Consider the following 17546-nt stretch of genomic DNA (forward strand, 5'->3'; position numbering starts at 1 on the left):
TTACTTTTGTTAATTATCTGGTGCCTGTGTTATGTGTTATGTGTTTTGTGGGTGGTTCCTTTAAGAGGTGGGGCCACTTGCCAATCAGCGTCAGGGGCCGCCCTCCACCCTATAAATCTGGAAGGTCTCCCATAGTTCCTGTCGGTTCATTTCAAATGCACTTAGGAGTGGAAAGTTCTTGAGAGTTTTTGTAAATTCAATGTGCTTTGTGATTTTCTGGATTTTTTGAACCTTGCTATTGAAATCTGTTTCAGGATTTGTTTGATTTAAGGTGCCTTTTTCTGACAGGCAATTCCATTTTGCCTTTGTGCTCCACTGAGTTTCATTGTTAATGGAAAACATTGTGAATAATAAATCTTTTTATTTTATAAAGATTCTACGAGGCATGTTTTTGTGTCTAGAGTGGGTTTTTGAAGGGATTTCCCTTTGGAGTGGGCATTTTGGGAAATGCTTTTGTAACTTGCATACTTTTAACTCTAAGTTCATGACAGTCCTTATGATCTCCCCCGTATTTGTTCCTGACTATGATTTTGCCAAAGAAACCATCTGATTACTCACAATAAACCTTAGATACTTTATATGTCTCATAGGTACAGAAAGCAAGAAAATAAAAAAAGTTCAAAAATAAAATGCATAAAACAATATTCAACAACTAGTAAAAATAAATAAAAAGAAGAAAAAAACATTTCTGAAGAAATAACTTTGACTTGAAAATTACCAAACTTGGTATTCATTCCCCTTGGTGTTTGTCCTGTTTTGTCGCATTAAAACTTGGAATTAAAATGAATTTTTGAGTGGTTAACACCATTTGATTTACACAACATGCCTAAAACTTTGAAAGTGCAAAATTATTTTTATTGTGACACAAGTAATAATTAAGACAAAAAAACTGAAATCATGAGTGTGCATAAGTATTCACCCCCCAAAGTCAATACTTTGTAGAGCTTCCGTTTGCTACAATTTCAGCAGCAAGTCTCTTGGGGAATGTCTCTCTTCACTTAGCACATCATGCCACTGGGAAATTTGCCCATTCCTCAAGGCCGAACTGCTTCAGCTCCTTCAAGTTAGATGGGTTGTGTTGGTGTACGTCACTCTTCAAGTCATGCCACAGATTCACAACTAGATCGAGGTCTGCGCTTTGACTAGGCCATTCCAAGACATTTCAGTGTTTCCCTTTAAACCACTCCAGTGTAGCTTTAGCATTATATTTAGGGTCATTGTTCTGCTGGACGGTGATCCTTCATCCCCATCTTAAATCTCTGGTAGACTCAAGGAGGTTTTCCTCAAGAATTGTTCTGTATGTAGTGTCATCCATCTTTTTTTCAATCCTGACCAGTTGTCCTGTCCCTGCTGATGAAAAACATCCGCACGGCATGATGCTGCCCCCACCATGCGTCACTGTGTTTTCGGGGTGATGGGAACTGTTGGGTTTTGATTTTTTCTTATTATATTCTTATTATTTTTTCTTTAAGCAATGGCTTTTTTCTGGCCACTCTTCCATAAAGCCTCACTCTGTGAAGTGCATGGCTTAAAGTGCTCCATTTGGCAGATGCTTCCATTTCCACTGTGGATCTTTACAGCTCCTTCAGTGTTATCCTTGGTGTCTTTGTTGCATCTCTCGTTAATGCCCCCCTATCCTGGTCTGTGAGTTTTGGTGGGCACCCTTCTCATGTCAGATTTGTAGTGGTCCCATATTCCTTCCATTTTGTTATAATGGTGCCCCGTGGGATAATCTAGGATATTTTGTTTTTAATCCTACCCTGATGTATATTTCTCCACAACTTTATCTCTGACCTGTTTGGAGTGCTACTTTGTCTTCATGTTGCTTTCTTAGTGGTATTGCAAAGTCAGGGGACTTTCAGAACTGGTCTATTTATACAGAAACCATGTGACAAAATCATGTGACACTTTGATTGCACACAAGTGGACCCTAATCAACTAATCACATGACTTCTGAAGTTTGTAGGTTGAACCAGATCTTATTTAGGGGTTATGTGTTTTGCTTATTGAATTTATTTAAAGCATGTAATACTCCGTACAATCAGGTTAAACTTAACAAAACTAAATTCAATTCAGCCACCACCCATGAGAAAGAGAGGAAGGCTAACAGCCAGTGTAAAACTTTTGAGAGTGGTATAAAGGGAAAGGAGTCTTTCTCCCCAATTTAAATGCTTGTTCTAAAATGTTATTGATTAGATCCTGCCAGGTTTTAAAAAGGTTTGATCAGAAAATTGGGCCAATTCTGTTTAACAAAGTTTCTAATTTGAAGATAGTGAAAAAAATGTGTTTCTGGAAAGTTAAATTTGGAATGTAATTGTTCGTAGGATGCAAAGATGTTGTCTATGTACAAATCTTTAAGTGATTTAATCCCAAAATGTTTTCCAGATATTAAAAACTGCATATGTTTGCAAGGGTGGCTAATGGATTATTTTTATCTCGACCACACCTTTCCAGGTCGATGGATAGGTCGTGGTGGACCATTGCCATGTCCTCCACACTCCCCTGATTTGACACCCTGTGACTTCTAGTTATGGGGTATAGTGAAGGAGCGTGTGTATAGCAGGAAAGTTCATGATATCAATGACCTGCAGGACAGAATACAGACTGTGGTATGATCAATACCCCACGAATTGTGTGTCCGGGCTTTAAATGGTACTGTTGCTTGTTGGTTTTTGTGTGTTGAACATGATGGTGAATAGGTTGAGACATTCCTGTAAATCATCTTGCACAAATGAAGTATGTTTTGTGAATAAATTATGTTAACATAATTTTGACTCACCCTGTATTGTGACGGGCAGACACGGCCATTACCCAGCTGGGACGCCAGCTGGATGGAAGGACTGGGGGAGAGAGAATCCACAAGGCATTAGCTTCCCCACAACACTAGAGGGCAGTTCCCCTGGGTGGCTGTGGCACCACAGATTCCCGTAGGGCACACTGGGAGCTGGAGTCTGGCACAGCCCTGTTAGGTTTACATGGGGGCCACCAGGGGGGGCTGTAGAACCTTACTTTGGGTTTCCATCACACCTGGGAGTAATTCCAGTTAATCCTGATGAGCTACCTGGAGCACTCTTAGGCCTATCATAAAAGTAGCCTCCTCACTCCATTCGTGGAGCCAGAGTCGGGAAGAAGATGGACGAAGCTTCCTGGAGGATGAGTGGAGGTGGAAAGGAGAGAAAGATTGTGCTGTAAACTGTGTTGGTTCATTGTGCTGTGCTGCTCTGGGGAGTGAGGGAAAAGCGCTTCCCCACTTGTAAATAAATGTGTGCTGTTCTGGAACTTGTGTTTCTAGCCTGTCTGTGTTGGGGCTGGGGAGCTGGAGCTCCTCTGGTTTCCACTATAAATGGTGGGATTTGGCGGGCTGTTCATCCCGACCAGTACCCCCAGGCCGCCAGGTGGAGCCCTTCTTGCAACATAGAGGTGCCCCAAGTTCCAACAGGTCATCAAGGACAGTGGAGTTTTACATCACAGCCCTGCTGGATAGCACGGGGGGCCTCCAGGGGACGCTGCAGGAAGGAGTAAGGACTTCTATTTCCCCTATAACCCGGAAGTATGTCTTAGTCACAGCGACAGAGGAAATGACGTACTTCCGGGATGAAAAAGAAGAGATTTGATCTGACCCGGAAGTGCTAGGAAGTCACATAGACTGAGGGTTCAGAAGCACTTCTGGGTCAAGGACTATAAAGGACTTTGGGAAATCCCAGATGGAGGAGCTGAGTCGGGAGGAAGGGTGGCAAAGCGTCTGGGAGTGGAGGATTGTTTATTAATTATTGTTTATTGTAGATTTGAGTATTGTGGAGTGGAGGGTGCTTTGTGCACATTATTATTATAAAATAAATAAGAATTGGACTTTTATCTGGCGTCTGATCTGAGGGTTCAAGGGAGCGATAGCGCCCCCTATCTGTTACTATATATATATATATTATATATATATATATATATATATATATATATAATATAATATACACAAGGTGTTTTATTTTCATTCCACTTCAGCAATTTGGACTATATTGTTAAATCCATTTCATAAGATCCAAATGAAAATCTATTTTAATTCCAGATTATAATGCAACAAAACAAGACAGACACAGAGGGGGATGAATACTTGTAAATGGTGTGAAACTGTGTTTTAGAAATACAGCATGGCTAAACACAGCCCATGAGATAAAATTACATACTATTGGACAAAGCTGTATTGCAGCAAGGCAGTGAAATTGTTACCCAAAATAGTTGAGAAGAAAGCACTTTGCCTGGTACAAAACTTTCTTTATGTTGATAATAGGGTCCTCCCGTCAGCCCCAGTGTTCTCCTTTTGCCTGATGGAAATTATAGCCCCTGCATTGGTGCTGGTTTTCGGGATCCCCAAATCCATTACAACCCCACTCCCTGATATACCATACAGCTGGAGTGGATTTAGTGGGGAGTGGAGCCCTGGGCTTGAAGTTTTGTTTGAATCCCACCTAGCTGTTTTGAAGGGAGCCACAGCAAATGAACATGTAATGTTAAAGCTTAAGGATTGCCCAGACTTCAATAAGCTCTACACAAGAACAGCACGCAGCATGGCCAGGTGTATGGATAGCAGAAACACAGCAACAGCATCTGAGCTTATGAGTACACATGGGTGGGTGGCAGAGTATGCAATGGCAAAGCTTAGAATTCTACTTGATAGCCATCAAAGCACAGGACACCATGCGAAATATTTAAAACAAAAACAATCTCATCGCCTGTCTATTTTTGAGAGAAAGAGAGGGAAAGCAAATATTTAAAAACATAAAAACATTTTCCTAGCACTAAATTATTTTCACAAAAAAAACATGAAAACAAAAATGTAAAAAAAAAAAATCAGCAGGTTTGTTCACCAGTGTGTACACCCCAGTCGCTTTTGACAAGTTACCAATAAACATTACATTACATTAACATTAGAGACACTGCCACCTCAGTAAAGCATAGGAGGTACTTAACACTGTGTTACCAAATGGCCTTTCCAAACCATAAGTGATTTGTCAAAAACATTCTGCTCAAGTATATAAGACATAGATCATTGTTTTTCAACCAGTGTGCCATGGCCCAGTGGTGCTCCTTGAGAGCTACCCAGGTGTACCATGAGAATACTAGTGTAGCGCACATGGCTCTGAACCAAAGATGGACAAGCTCTGCTGGTGGTCAAGACCTGTCTGGGGAGGACAGGACTACCTGGAAAAGCTGGCATAAAAGCAGCTCCGTAATCACTATATTGCAGACATGTCTCCAAGCTGCCAAGATGTGTGGTCACCAAGAGACTCTCAGGACCAGTGGATAGTGGACATAGGAGTTGCTCTGATCTCGGAGCTGCTTTTTTACCGACAGTTGAGCAAGCATATGAGATATACAGTTTACATATTCTGGCAGAATTTATTGAAATTTTCACAATTGTTTACAAAATATAAGTAATCATGCAGAAAGCTTTCCTTTTAATTAGGGAGTGTGCTCAGGCGAGGCAATTTATTATCACATAATTGTGTGCGCCCTTTTAAAATCATAATAAGTGAAATCACCCAAATGGGCCTGATCAAAAGTTTACATAGCCTTGAATGTTGGGGCTGATAAGATACAGAAAAGTTGTAATTAAGGGAGAGTGTCCATACCTGTAACCTCTTTGATTGTGATCAGTGTCTCTGTATAAATAGTCGGTTTAAATTCATGAAGAGCTGTGCTAACTCCCAATAACTTTGTACGGATAGCCACCAGCCACATTTTATTTTGCTTCACCAACACGTATCATGTCATAAGCGCTTCATTAAGATCAAGATCAGCTTCTCCCTGTTACGTAATTGGCTTCTGCAATTTTTTTCATGGTCGAAAGATGTCTCTGCCCCTCTTTTTCTCTCTGCCATGTCACGTTCTCAATCAGTTCACCTATAGAGTTTGCCAAAGGAAAGATGCCAACCCTGATGGCTGCCATTAGCCACATTTTTTGCTTCACCAACGCATATCACGTCATAGACTTTTAATTAAGATGAACTTTTCCCTATTACAAAATTAGCTTCTCTTCTTTTTCTCTCTGCCATGTCACCTTTGTGTTCAGTTCACCTATGCAGTTTGCCAAGAGAAAGATGCAAACCCTGATAACTTTGCGGAGGTTGCAACTAAACACTTTATTTGTTTCTCTAGTAATAACACCTCATAAGCTTTCGATTAAAACTAGGATCACCTTTTCTGTATTCCATGATCGGCTCCTGCAATGTGCTTCTTCCCTAGCAGATATCATTGCTCTTTTATTCCTCTCTGCCTCATCATCTTCTCAGTCAGTTCACCTGTACAATTTGCAATAAGAAAGACACGTCACCCTTATATCCTCACAGTGATTGCCACTGGCCACGTTTTGCTTCACCAGTGCGTATCACATCATACATCATAAGCTTTTGGTTAAGACTAAGATCAAATTTTCCTATAACTCAATCGACTTCTGCAATTTGCTTCATGCTCAGCAGATATCGCTGCTCAACTTCTTCTCTCTGCCATGTCTCCTTCTTAATCAGTTCACCTGTACAGTTTGCCATAGGAAAGACGCAAACCCTGATAATTTTGCAGATGTTTCCACTAGCCACATTTTTTTGCTTCAACAGTGTGTATTCACCAGAGCAAGGTTCGATCCCCAGTGGTTTGCAAGTAATCAAGTAACAGATGGACACAACCCTTAGCATTTTATAGTATACTAGCTGTGTAAGCCCATGCTATAAAAGCCGGGGTCCTAGAAACTATTGAAATTGTCTGAAAAAAAATTGAAATGTAGAGATGTCAGGTAATTGAAAGGAACTACTCTGGGCATCTCTCTCCTAGGAGGTTCAGTTTTGCCGATGTGCTTGCATCGCTTGTGTATTAGCGGCTAAGCAACTGTCTTTCTTCGGAGGTTTCGTTTTGCCGACATGCTGGACTCGCTTGCGTATCCTCGGAGGTGGAGCCATTACCCCGACTCCACCTCTCACTTCTAGGACGGACTGACACACACACTTCCACGCGTAGACATTTATACATAAGATATATAGATAAGTTTCCTTCATATTTTTTGTGACATCTGAGGTTTGGCTTTCATTGGTTTATCAGGTAATGGAAACTAAACCCAATTTTAGAAGACTGTCCTGGACTAAATGCTGACCCACGCTCACTTACATTGATCTAATTTAAAGCAATCAGCAAACAAAAAACTGGCGTGTCTGTTGGATATGCCAGAAAGTGTAAGTCCCCTTATGCCCCTTCAGAATCAGCTCAAGCCATGTGTCCAAGTCATTCCAGATCTATAATCTAGGGAATGTGAAGCAACTGGGAGTGTTTGTGGTTGCAACAGCTGCCCTGGGGTGAAGTCACCAGCAAGGTGGCACAAGGCAGGGGACAATGTTAAATACTTACCCTATAAACAGAGGAAACTAGCCATGCTGCATGCCAATGTGGGAAAGTCAGGAGACACTAGGGGGCGATGAACTTGAATTCTCTAAAACTTATCATGGCCACGTAAAAGATTGAGGCCCTTTAGGATGAGTAGAAGGGCCGTCCACCATCAGTAAATGTGGTAATGTGATTGTTATAAGATTTGGATGTATAATCATAGGCAAAATATCACTGAAGTCTTGAGCTGCTCTAAGGTTTAAAATTTTCCTGCTTGCAGACATCTAATTTAAAAATTAAAAATATTACTCCTGGCCATTAACTGTCCTGACGTCTTAAGTTATATATGCTCTCTCATACAGCTGCATGCCTCTCTGGTGTGCCCAAGACTGCTCCCGGTTAATTGGTCAGGCTCGGCTGATTGTGTCACTTACTGTCAAATGGCGCCGCAACTCTGCACGAGTAGCTCACTCAGCCTGTCAGGTGCTCATCTGCATATCCAGTCAGCTCAGAGCCGTGTCTTCAAAGCATGATTTACAGGGCTGCACCAGCTTTAGATTGATCTCCCTTTAATGCAGAGAAAATTTAATTTTCGTTTTGGATTTAAACACCTTTAAGCCGGATTGAAATTTAATGAAAAAGTTAAGGGAGAGAGCTGAGACGCATGGACAGTAGGTGCCAGGAAGGTCCATGATTGCCTAATAAAGCTGGTAAAATGAAGAGGCACCACCCCATCTTAACAAGTAGTGAGGGGCTCTCGCCATGACCCTACCTGACCGATAACTCAAACTCGTCTTTCACCTACTTCCCAGCTTCCTTTACCTGCCTTTGTCCTTTGTTTATTATGTTAATGTTAATGCTATCCTATGAATTCCCTTAACATGCATTGTTCTTGGTGTTGATGCCAACTGTCATGGAAGCCACCTGTGAACCACAAGACTGCAAATTCACCCACCCGACCCCTAAATCAGTGAGTCGTTTCACGTTCAAATAAAATTTGTATGTTTAGACAAAATGAGGTTTGATTGATTGCTAAAAAATGTGTGTAGGCTCTAAACAGACAATTCAAGTGTAGAGTTGCTGGAAAAATCAATGCTTATTTTAAACAGCATTGTTCTTCATAAATCAAAGCATCAAAAACAATATTATAAAAATAAATAAAATATGTGCACCACCAGAATGGTTTAATGAGCTCAGAATATAGCAACATGGAGCTTTAATTACATCTTTTACTGAGGAACAATGGTTGCGGAGAGTGCGTCAAAATGCAAAATACATCAAATGACAATGCATAATACTCTGTCATCCCTAAATAATACTGTTTGATGTGCCCTGGCGACAAGCCTCCAATGAAATTTGCCCCCAGGCTCCAGGTTCAGTGACAAAGGATGACCCATCTTGGGTCTAGATATATTTGAAAGGTCCTGGGTTATTACAAACAGATGGGGCCACTCCTTAAAATGCTGTCTGTCATCCTTAATTTTCCCTTGCCCCGTTGAGTGCTGGACCTACACTGTTCTTGGAATGCCCCTCTCTTCCATCTTATCAAGTAGAGTCTCCTTACTGGAATGTCCTTATGTGAACAGGAAGACCACAACTGGAAATGTGCGATTGTGGCACAGCATATCTACTAATCTTAGGCCCTAGGAAGAGTCCTACCATCTTAGAAGACCACCTAAGTGGCTGGCACATTTCTGAAATGTGGTAGCAAACTGCTGTCAAAGTTGAAATGTGGAAAGTCCACAGAGACAATGGCCGAATCAGAAATAGAACTCAGGTTGCTGAAGTGTGAAGCACATTAGAAAATGAAGTTGTGCTGTTTTCAATGTCTCCTCAGTGTTGTAGGTGCAGTTTATTGGAGGTCTGTACCCTGAGAAATCTGAAGTAGTTGACAGTGCCTGCGGTTGCTTAACTCATGCTGTGTTGGAGCACCCAAATGACAGGGGCCCCCGGTTCATAGTGGTTTTGGATCAAAGGATTTTGACTATTCCATTACCTTCTGGTTTCAAAATGAATTTAGGAAGTTGTTAATATTTACCCCCTCCTCGAACCGCCACCTTATCGTGGTGGAGGGGTTTGCTTGTCCCAATGATCCTAGGAGCTCTGTTGTCCAGGACTTTATGCCCCTGGTAGGGCCACCCAAGGCAAACTGGTCCTAGATGAGGGATGAGACAAAGTGCGGTTCATCAAAACCTCCATGATGAATACAAAATTTGGACAGCGTTTTCCCTCGCCCGGACGCGGGTCACCGGGGCCCCCCTCTGGAGCCAATCCTGGAGGTGGGGCTCGATGGCGAGCGCCTGGTGGCCGGGCTTGCACCCATGGGGCTCGGCCGGGCTCAGCCCGAAGAGGCAACGTGGGTCCCCCTTCCCATGGGCTCACCACCTATGGGAGGGGCCAAGGAGGTCGGGTGCAGTGTGAGCTGGGTAGTGGCTGAAGGCGGGGACCTTGGCGGTCCGATCCTCGGCTACAGAAGCTGGCTCTTGGGACGTGGAATGTCACCTCTCTGAAGGGGAAGGAGCCTGAGCTAGTGCGCGAGGTCGAGAGGTTCCGGCTAGATATAGTCGGGCTCACCTCGACGCACAGCTTGGACTCTGGAACCAATCTCCTTGAGAGGGGCTGGACTCTCCACCACTCTGGAGTTGCCCCCGGTGAGAGGCGCCGAGCGGGTGTGGGTATACTTATTGCCCCCTGACTTGGAGCCTCTACATTGGAGTTTACCCCGGTGGACAAGAGGGTAGCCTCCCTCCGCCTTTCGGGTGGTGGGACGGGTCCTAACTGTTGTTTGTGCATATGCGCCGAACAGCAGTTCGGAGTACCCACCCTTTTTGGAGTCCCTGGAGGGGGTGCTGGAGGGCACACCTTCTGGGGACTCCCTCGTACTGCTGGGAGACTTCAATGCTCACGTGGGCAATGACAGTGAGACCTGGAAGGGCGTGATTGGGAGGAATGGCCCCCCCGATCTGAACCCGAGTGGTGTTTTGTTATTGGACTTCTGTGCTCGTCACGGATTGTCCATAACGAACACCATGTTCAAGCATAGGGGTGTTCATATGTGCACTTGGCACCAGGACACCCTAGGCCTCAGTTCGATGATTGACTTTGTTGTTGTGTCGTCGGACTTGCGGCCACATGTCTTGGACACTCGGGTGAAGAGAGGGGCGGAGCTGTCAACTGATCACCACCTGGCGGTGAGTTGGCTCCGATGGTGGGGGAGGATGCCGGTCAGGCCTGGTAGGCCCAAACGTGTTGTGAGGGTCTGCTGGGAACGTCTGGCAGAGCCCCCTGTCAGAAGTAGCTTCAACTCCCACCTCCGGCAGAACTTCGACCATGTCCCGAGGGAGGTGGGGGACATTGAGTCCGAATGGGCCATGTTCCGTGCCTCTATTGTTGAGGCGGCTGACCGGAGCTGTGGCCATAAGGTAGTTGGTGCCTGTTGTGGCGGCAATCCCCGAACCCGTTGGTGGACACCAGCGGTGAAGGATGCCATCAAGCTGAAGAAGGAGTCCTACCGGTCCCTTTTGTCCTGTGGGACTCTGGAGGCAGCTGATAGGTACCGGCAGGCCAAGCGGAATGCGGCTTCAGTGGTTGCTGAAGCAAAAACTCGGGCATGGGAGGAGTTTGGGGAGGCCATGGAGAACGACTTTCGGACGGCTTCGAGGAGATTCTGGTCCATCGTCCGGCGTCTCAGGAGGGGGAAGCAGTGCAGTGTCAACACTGTGTATGGTGGGGATGGTGCACTGCTGACCTCAACTCGGGACATTGTTGATCGGTGGGGGGAGTACTTCGAAGACCTCCTCATTCCCACTAACATGCCTTCCAATGAGGAAGCAGAGCCTGGGGACTCGGAGGTGGGCTCCCCCATCTCTGGGACTGAGGTCACCGAGGTGGTCAAAAAACTCCTCGGTGGCAGGGCCCCGGGGGTGGATGAGATACGCCCGGAGTTCATCAAGGATCTGGATGTTGTAGGGCTGTCTTGGTTGACACGTCTCTGCAACATTGCATGGACATCAGGGACAGTGCCTCTGGGGAGGTGGTCCCCCTCTTTAAGAAGGGGGACCGGAGGGTGTGTTCCAACTACAGAGGGATCACACTCCTCAGCCTCCCTGGAAAAGTCTATTCAGGGGTTCTGGAGAGGAGGGTCCGTCGCATAATCGAACCTCGGATTCAAGAGGAACAGTGTGGTTTTCGTCCTGGTCGCGGAACAGTGGATCAGCTCTACACCCTTAGCAGGGTCCTGGGTGCATGGGAGTTCGCCCAACCAGTCTACATGTGTTTTGTGGACTTGGAAAAGGCGTTCGACCGTGTCCCTCAGGGAATCCTGTGGGGGGTGCTCCGGGAGTATGGAGTACCGGACCCCCTGATAAGGGCTGTTTGGTCTCTGTACGATCGGTGTCAGAGCTTGGTCCGCATTGCCGGCAGTAAGTTGAACCCGTTTCCAGTGAGAGTTGGACTCCGCCAGGTCTGCCCTTTGTCACCGATTCTGTTCATAACTTTTATGGACAGAATTTCTAGGCGCAGCCAGGGTGTTGAGGGGGTCCGGCTTGGTGGACTCAGGATTGGGCCACTGCTTTTTGCAGATGATGTTGTCCGGTTTGCTTCATCAGGCCGTGATCTTCAGCTCTCTCTGGATCGGTTTGCAGCTGAGTGTGAAGCGCCTGGGATAGGAATCAGCACCTCCAAATCCGAGACCATGGTCCTCAGCCGGAAAAGGGTGGAGTGCCCTCTCAGGGTTGGGAGCAAGATCCTGCCCCAAGTGGAGGAGTTCAAGTATCTCGGGGTCTTGTTCACGAGTGAGGGAAGAATGGAGCGTGAGATCGACAAGCAGATCGGTGCGGCGTCAGCAGTGATGCGGGCTCTGCATCGGTCTGTCGTGGTGAAAAAGGAGCTGTGCCGAAAGGCAAAGCTCTCAATTTACCAGTCGATCTATGTTCCTACCCTCACCTATTGTCATGAGCTATGGGTAGTGACCGAAAGAACGAGAGTGCGAATACAAGCGGCTGAAATGAGTTTCCTCCGCAGGGTGTCTGGGCTCTCCCTTAAAGATAGGGTGAGAAGCTCAGTCATCCGGGAGGGGCTCAGAGTAGAGCCGCTGCTCCTCCGCATCGAGAGGAGTCAGATGAGGTGGCTCGGGCATCTGATCAGGATGCCTCCTGGACGCCTCCCTGGTGAGGTGTTCCGGGCACGTCCAACCGGGAGGAGGCCCTGGGGAAGACCCAGGACACGCTGGAGGGACTATGTCTCCCGGCTGGCATGGGAATGCCTTGGGATTCCCCCGGAAGAGCTAGAAGAAGTGGCCGGGGAGAGGGAAGTCTGGGCATCTCTGCTCAAGCTGCTGCCCCCGCGACCCGACCTCGGATAAGCGGAAGAGGATGGATGGATTGATGGATGGTTAATATTTACCATAATGCCAGGATACCATTTTTGTTTCATTACAATACAATGCAATACAATACAATTTATTTTTATATAGCCCAAAATCACACAAGAAGTGCTGCAATAGGCTTTAACAGGCCCTGCCTTTTGACAGCCCCCCAGCCTTGACTCTCTAAGAAGACAAGGAAAAACTCTTAAAACAAAACCCTTGTAGGGAATAAAAAATGGGTCGAAACCCTTACCTTAGGGCCTCATGATGTCTATTCAGTATTGAAAGTGGTGACACTTTGTCTACTGGGTACCCTATTACACTATAATACGATAAGAAAGGTGTTTGTGCAATAGAAGTCAAAGACTGAAGCATCAACATAGTACAAAGTATGATCCTGCCTCACATTCCAGATCGCCACTTCACCTAGGTCAGGCTCCACAGAATAGACCACCTAGACCCAAACTCAAATGGCAGACTTGCAGTATATCTAGGCTTAAAACTGGGGCAAAGGCTTTTTAAAGTTTTAAAATGATAAATGTCTACAAAAATTAAGGCAGGAAATCCTGTGAAACACCTCTGGTGAAAGGACAAAGCAAATTTAATTTAATATTTAAGGAATTTATTAAAGGCGTCAAAAAGAGTAGGCCTTTATGTAAAAGGCAAATGCAATATCAACAAACTAATAACAGAACTTTATAATCACAGCAGGAGTCAAAACCAGAAAATCTCTTCAGAATCCCAGCAAGAACTGAGAGCAAGACAGGAACAATCCCTGGAGAGGGCACCAGTCCATTGCAGGTTGAACACACATGCACATACACACGCAAACACACACACACTGTCCAGTTTAGCAGTGTTAATCCACCTAACCTTCATGTGTTTGGACTGTGGGAGGAAACTGATGGACACCCATGCAGACACAGGGAGAAAATGCAAACTCCACAAAGGGAGAACCTAGGACTGGTACCCCAGTCTCCTTGTTGCAAGGCCGCAGTGCTACCACTATGTCTTATACATAATCAAGAATTGTAATAAAAACAGGAATCTCCAACCAAACCATGCCAAAGTTGAAATAAGAACTTCAGCTTCTCCTTAAATGCATGCTAGGGCTAGTACTTAATTAGGAGGCCCGCCTCCTTAGGTCCTACATACAAGACACAAGGAACATAACTAGAAGGACAAGGCAATATAGGTATTTTATGAATCAGGAGTACTCGACTCCGATCATGGAGGTCCATAGTGGCTGCAGGTTTTCATTCCAACTGGTTTCGCAATTAGAAGTCAGGCCTAGTAGATAATATTTGATGTTTAATCATATGGCTTGTTTATTCTATCATTTTTCCAATACAAATCTTTATCACATTGTAGATTTTTGTTTTTTGTGAACATTACCCAGAAAACATTTGTACCTTCTTGTCCTTTACTTCTCTCTCATTTATTTCAAAACATTTTATTAACACAGACACGTCATGATGCACACACACAGGTTTAAATGGAAGCACATTATCTGGAGAGCTGGTGGCTCCTTTGTCATTTGCACCTCAGTATTAACTGATGGCTGGTGAAGAAAACAGGTCACATTTGAAACCTAAATGCAACAGCTTACAACTAAAATAGGGAATTAAAGGATCAGAATTACAATAAACGAGTTAACTAAAACTAAGTCAGAAAAAACACATTGCTTTAGGGTTCTAATGAAAAACTTGGTTAAAGCAAAAATGTGACGCCACTGCGGACCTCCAGGACAGGAGCTGAGTACCCCTGTTATAAATGAAAAATATATTAAATAAGTAGTTCAATATAGAAAAGAAATAGGCAAAAAACAATAATATTTACAAAATAATATTTAAAAGATGTTGCAAAAAATACTCAGTAAATAGAAAAAGTCTTCAGTCATCATTACAAATGAATTCCAAAATGGAGGTCCTTTATTACTCCTGGCCAGTGGAGGTGCACCATAGACTTCTTCTATATTGTCATCAGATAACAAAATCTAAAGTTAAATGTTACATAAAATGCCGTTTTTGAACTGAAAAGTGCTTTTACAAATGAAGTCAACGTATCCTAGTTAAAGAGACAGGCAGATTCAAGTACATTCTGCCTTAAAAGACAACTAAAAATGGAAAAAACAGAAAACACACTTGAGCCAAGAATGAAACTCTTCCTGAGATATAACACACCTTCACTTTCTCTGTGTGGGCTGCTGTTGTTTAATGTGGCTGAAGAAACTGTTTTGACTCAAAAGAGAGACAGAAAAGATTTTTAATGAGGAAGGACCAGGAGAAAACATGCTGAGTCCATACTGGGAAATCACACTTTTGATTGACAGAGCCCAAAATGAGATTATAAAGCAGAGATCATAAAGTCATAAATTCGACAAAATAAAGTTTTTCTCCCAGTCATTCACAGTATCTTAATTTCAGATAAATTGAGAATGTATGTTCGGCTTTATACAGTATGTACTGTAGGTCACATTGCTAATGTCAACTGTAGCACATTCCCAAGGGATTGTCATGCAATTCTCCTGGCAACGAATGAACAAAATGGCATTATGATAAAATTCTGGCTTAACACTGTTAAGTGGATCGTTACATGTCACTCCAATTCTGACTTGCGCTTAACCGTATTTGCGTAGAATTCCAAGTCTGAGTCATATTTGTCGTTAACGCTAAGAAATTAATTAATTAATTCTTTACATTTATATAGCGTTTTTCTCACTACTCAAAGAGCTCTCCACACAGGGAGGACCCGGGAAGCGAACCCACAGTCTCCTTACTGCAAAGCAGCAGCACTACCACTGCACCAAGTTAAGTCATACCAGACATAAGGCCTTATTGTATTCTCATTTTCAGCAACACCCAGTGCTGCCACCTAGTGGCTTTCAAGCAGCAATAAAATCCTCTCAGAAAGGTATTCCTTCAACTGCGGAGCATTTCACATTACTAATTGGTGATTTCTCTTCTTTTTTGTGTCCTCCACATTCTCACTGATTCCTGTGACTCTTCTCTTTCAGCATGTTCCTCTCATATTCACCATTTTCTGTGTTCTCACAGTACAAACTACATCTCTCATACTGCTACCTTTTTATTAACATATGGCAGAAACTTCTTTGCCATGCCCAAGGACACCCACAATTATTGTACCCCTGGACCCATTAAATTGACAGACATCCTTCATCCTCATATTAGCCTATCTAGGTCATTATTTCATTTCTTCGATGCTAAGTCAATGCTTTAATGAAACTCACTGCAATCTCACACGAGATAATTACTTTTCTATGGTTAGCTTTTTATTCCTTTTTTCATACTGACATCTTTTGTTCGATTTTATATCCACATTTATTATGTAAAATGTCATGTTATGTTGTTTGCCATCAATTGCACTCTGTGGAATAAATAAAAATAAATGTACTGTCACTGAGCCGCCATCTCCCGGCGACAGATACTCACATGAGGCATGATCAGGGTGCATCAGAGCTGTCCTCATATTTTAGGAGAAAATTGGCATGAAATATGTGAGTCTGGCTTCTATCTATCTAAGATAGTTACACATGGAAACAGGAAAATTTGTCTGTTTTTGTTAAAATAGGGCATTTTTTTAGCTTTGCTACCCTTTGACTCCAGTGTGTGGTCCTGCAGCTTCTAAGACCTTTAAGGCAGAAGTGCCACAGATTACTTCACCTTCCAAAGATATTTATGATTTTTTTAATGACAACTCAAAATTGGTCCAGTATCAATGATTTTGGGAGTGTGCATATCTAGGCCCTGTGATGGACTGGAGTTCCAGCCTTGGTCTTGATTCTGCATGTCCTGGCATCTTAAAACCAATATTTAGAAAATAGATAAATAAGTGAGATAAAAGGCCTTGCAGAGTTATTTTGGAAGTTCTGACATAAGATGCAGTGGCACAATGGCCTTGTTCCCTGAGCCTGTGAAAAAGGAAGACTTCTTCTAGTCAGAATATTTTGCTTCGCTTTTCTCTACAGGCTGACAAAGTAAATTCTGAAAGCAAGCTTAGGTATCTTTAGCCTAGTGTAAAACAGAAATACAGCAAAGTATCACAACAGTCTTCAAAGTGTCAAAGTTGTTGGGCACCGTGACTCCAAGCCAGTAGTCTCACTAAGAAATATTACCGTGATTGTTTAAAAGTCATCCAACCTTTTGTAAAGCTGCAAAATCACATAGTGCATGGCTGATTCCAATCAGCTTTCTGGATAAATGAGTTGTTATATGTGAGAAGGCCCCCAACTTCAAAATATCGCAGCACATGAGAAAATCATATAGTGTATGCTCTCCCTTAATCCACATATTAGCTAATGTCAACCAACCAAATAACAGTTAATTAAGAATTACAAAGGGAGAACAAAGACAAACTAATGCCACAGCTAACACTTCTACAGCCAAGGGGTCTTTTATGTCCCTCAGGTAATGGCAGCCCTAATAGCTGCAACATCTGAGGACCGTGCCTCCATGTTAAGCCCAGTCCCAATTGACTCCACTGCTAATTGAAAATAATCATTAATGAATAGATTAAAAGATGAATTAAACACAAAAAAACAGATAAAGTAGATCCAGGAGTGAGGCATGGGTGACTATTCATTTTTCTCGTTCTGATTATTTCTGTACTACCTCATGAGTGGCTAATACTGGCAGGAGTCATGGGGCCTATATTTATTATTGTTATTATTATTATTATTATTATTTAGTTGACACCTTTGCTTAAAGAGTCTTTTAAAAATACAAACAAAATACAATAATTTGACACTGCACAGGAAATTTCTCCATCCATGGCTGCCTCCCACCTTGAGTCCTGGAAT

This window comes from Erpetoichthys calabaricus, chromosome 3 (genome assembly GCF_900747795.2).
Source record: "Erpetoichthys calabaricus chromosome 3, fErpCal1.3, whole genome shotgun sequence".
Taxonomy (NCBI): domain Eukaryota; kingdom Metazoa; phylum Chordata; class Cladistia; order Polypteriformes; family Polypteridae; genus Erpetoichthys; species Erpetoichthys calabaricus.